Genomic DNA, 4,288 nt, shown 5'->3' with positions numbered 1-4,288 from the left:
CCAAGAGCTTGTTCAGGCTCTCACTGCCTGGATGGAGAAGACTTGGCCCCTGACACTTGAGAGGCCCAAGCATGTCTGTAGGTGTGAGCTCTTTCTCTCTGGGTGTTCCATGGCTATTCTGAGCAGTTCATCCTGGATCCACTGAGAATAAGGTCCCTCTGATGGCTTGGAATAAAGTAGCGTCTGGCTTCTTCATCAGCCTTATCTGAATCTGCTTACGCTGAGTCAGCCCTAGACTTGTGGATCAGTCCCTGCAACAGGGACCTCTCCAAGTGCTGCCTGCTTCCCCATCTGTTCCTAACTTCTTCTTGCCTCTAGCACTAGCCGATACACACAGAGGCACAGTTACTGCTAGGAACTCCTGATGTATTACAATCCACCTCTGAAGAAAGGATCACAACACCAGGTTTTGTCTACTATTTAAGGATCCATGTGGGATTCCCAACAACCCCCCTTGGAAGTCTATGAACTTCTGTTAAAAATCAGAAGGGAAAAAAAAAATGAGTCTGTCTCTGGAACTAAAAATAAACGTAGGCTAGTGTCCAGGAATGGAGAACAGTTAAGTAGTGGAGAGAAGCCTCCAATCTTGCTTCTGCTCCATCCATCTCATGCATGGAAGCCAGAGAGAGTCCCAAGAGGCAGGCCACTGGGCTGCTCTACTGCCAGACACTCTTCCGCTTGGAACCCACCCTCTGAAATGCCTCACAAGGTCCGCACTGATGTGCAGCATCTGGCCTCATCTGTCTGTCTTCCCCTTCAATTCTGCACTTGCTCCCCACTCCTTTCTATCGCTCTCTATAATTAAACTCATTTTTATTTGTTTTAAAAATGTGTTTTATGCATATGAGTGTTTTGCCTACACCTGTATGGGTACCATGTGCATGCCTGGGACCCGGGTGCATATGCATCCAAGTGTGTGGCTGGTGCTTGTGGAGATTACAAATGGTTACGAGCCATCATGTGCATGCTGGGAATCAAATCTGGGTTTATCTGCTAAAGCAGACAGTGCTTTCTTCACTGTTGAGTTGTCTCTATGGCCCTTTGTTTGTTTGTCTGTCTGTCTGTCTGTCCATCAAAGGACAACTTGCAGGAGTTGGCTCTCCTTTCACCATTTGAGTCCTGGGTCATTGGGTTCGTCAGTAAGCACCCTCACTTGCTGAGCCATCTTGCCAGCCTTCTGTTTTTGTTTGCATGTGGTGTAGACAGGATCTCATGATGTATCCCTGGCTGGATTAGAACTTGCTTTGTAGACCATTCTGACTCCAAACTCACAAAGCTCTGTCTTTGCTCCCCTCCCCACAAGTGCTGGAATGAAAGGTGTGCATTGGCACGCCCACTCTTCTGGTTTGTTTGTTTGTTTGTCTCAGACGAGGTCTGGAACTGGCTCTGCTTCCCAAGAGTTGGAATTGCTGGTGTGCTCTGCCACACCCACGCTCCAAGTGTCTTCAGAGTACTTTGTTCTCACTCATCTCTGGGCCTTTGCATGTATTGTTCTCTTTGTCCAAATGCTTTTCCACCTCACCATCCTGGTGCTCATATTTCAGATCACCACTGAAAGTAGGACCAGAATGTGAAATCCTTTTGGTGGTGATGCATATAATGCTATGAGCATCCTCCTCTACTGGGGCTGGAAGTGGTCCATTCACTGTTCTGGTCATTGGGAGAAGGAGAGTCCTTCAAATAAAGCACTCATGCCTTTTAGTTCTTGAAAATGTAACTGAACGACCATTGTATATATGTATGTATGTGTGTATGTATGTATGTTCAAATGTTTGTTTCTTTTTCAGTCTCCATTTCCTTCATTCTAACTTCATGGAAGTTTTTCTTTTGGTCTATGTTCTATATATTTGGTCCTTTTATTTACTACTCAAGAATATGTATGTACTGATACATGTAGAACACACACACACACACACACACACACACACACGCACACACACACACATATATATATATACAATTTATCTTCTTACCCCTTTGAAGTGTGTCGCTCAATGGCATTAAGTACATGGACAATGTATATGACTGCCTGACCATTATCTAGTTCTAGAACTTTCTTATCACTCAACTGGAAACTCCATACTTAATAAATCATTATTCCTCGTTGTCGATCACTTAGTCCCTTGCAAGCATTGGTTTGCTTTTTCTTCCTATGGATTTGGCTATTCTGGATGTTATAGGAATAAGACAACGCAGTCTTGGATTCGACTATTTTCACTTAGCATGTTTTCAGAGTCCATTGCAGTTAGCATGTACCCATGAGCCAGTGACCATTCTTGTTCTTTCTGGTTTTGTTTCATTTGGAAACAGCTTCCCTATATGTTCCTAGCAGTCCTGGAACTCACTATGTAAAAACAAGGCTGGCCTCGTGCAATTCTCCTTCCTCCCAAGTGCTGAGATTAAAGATGTGTACCACCACTCCCAGCTTTTTTTTTTTTTTTTTAAATTATTTTATGCATGTGAGTACACAGTAGCCGACTTCAGACACACCAGAAGAGGGAATCGGATCCCATTACAGATGGTTGTGAGCCACCATGTGGTTGCTGGGAATTGAACTCAGGTCCTCTGGAAGAGCAGTCAGTGCTCTAACCACTGAGCCATCTGTCCAGCCCCACACCCAGCTTTTTAATGTCCAGTTCATCATGCGGCTATGCCATACTGTGTTCATCAGCTGGTCTGCTAATGGCCATTTGGGCTGTGTCCACCTTCTGGCTTTTTTTCCTGAAGTCTTGCTTCATGAAGCACCTGCTGTTGATTGCTTCAAGTATATATACCCAAAAGTGGAATTGCTACACATTGTGCATGTGTGTGTGAGTGTGAGTGTGTGTTGTTATTGTTGATGATGCTGATGCTGTGTGTGTATGCACATGTATGGAGGTCAGTGGACAACAGTTAGTCCTCTCCTTTTACCACATGGGACTCTGAGATCAAACTCAAACTCAGTTTATCAGGCTTGGTGGCAGGTGCTTTTATGGGAGGAAGTCTCCCTTTATTTTCATTTTGGGGAGGGTTATTTGTCTGTTTTTTTTAATTTTTATTTTAAATAAGACAGTGTCTCTCTGCATAGCCCCAACTATTCTGGAACTGGCTATGTAGACCAGGCTAGCCTCAAGCTCAGAGACCTATATGCCTCTGTTTCCAAAGTATTGGGATTAAAATTATGTGCCACCACACTAGGGGTTTTGTTTTGTTTTTAGTTTTCAGATTTATTTATTTTAATTGTTTATGTGTATAAGTGTTTGCCCAACTGTATGTGTGTACCCTGATGACTGCAGAGATCAGAGAGAGCATCAGATTCTCTGGAACTGGAGTCACAGATGGTTGGGAGCCACCCTATGGGTGCTTAGGGCCTTTGTTCTTAACTATGGAGTCATCTCTTCAGTCCCTGTATTATGGGGGGTGGGGCAGGGCCGGGTCATAAATATATGTGGGTTTGTGCACATGAGTGCAGTGTCCCATGGAGTCCAGAAGAGGGCGCCAGATACTCTGGAACCTACTCGCTGCTGAGTTGTCTCTCCTGCTCTTTTTGTTTCTGAAACAAGGTCTAACTGTTTTCCCAGGCTTATCTTGAATTCATGGTCTCAAGAGATCCTTATGTCTCATCTTCCCAAACAGCTGGGCCTCTCAGCATGTCCCTGGCTCCCCTATGGAAATTCTATGTAACTGTTTGGAGAATTGTTAATCTCCACTACTGTGGCTGCGCCATTTTATATTCCCACGAGCAATATGTGGAGTCCCGGGTTTTCACAACCTCACCAACATTGGTAGTTTTCTTCTTTCTTTCTCTGGACATGGTGTTATTCTGTAGAACTCACTATGTTGCTGAGAGTAGCCTCGGACCTGACGGCCATACTCTAGTCTCAACCTCTGAGGGGGGAGGACATAGGTGTGAGGTTTGTCTAGTTCTGCTTCTCTCTGTTCTGCCATCCTAGCAAATGTGAAATGGTTTGGATTTGCACACTCTTCATGAGTAATGACACTGAGCATTTTCCCATGAGTTTGTTCAAGAGGGTTTCCTTATACTCTTAAAGTTCTCTTTGTGGTCTTTATTTTGCTCTTTTCTTCTTCATTCTTTCCTTCCTTCCTTCCTTTCACCTCGAGACTTTCCTGCCTCAACCTCCCCAGTGCCCTGCTTGGCAATATCTTCCTTCTGTTTTTCTATTTTTCTTTTCATCTGTCTTTCTATCTTTCTTTCCGTCTGTCTTTCTTTGCTGTCTGTCTTCCTTCCTTTCTTTCATGCACACTGTTGCTGTCTTCAGACACACCAGAAGAGGGCATCGGATCCCAT

Source organism: Micromys minutus (genome assembly GCF_963924665.1).
Source record: "Micromys minutus genome assembly, chromosome: 24".
NCBI classification, from domain to species: Eukaryota; Metazoa; Chordata; class Mammalia; order Rodentia; family Muridae; genus Micromys; species Micromys minutus.
The sequence above is the reverse complement of the archived record's forward strand: the minus strand, read 5'-3'. Positions refer to the sequence as shown.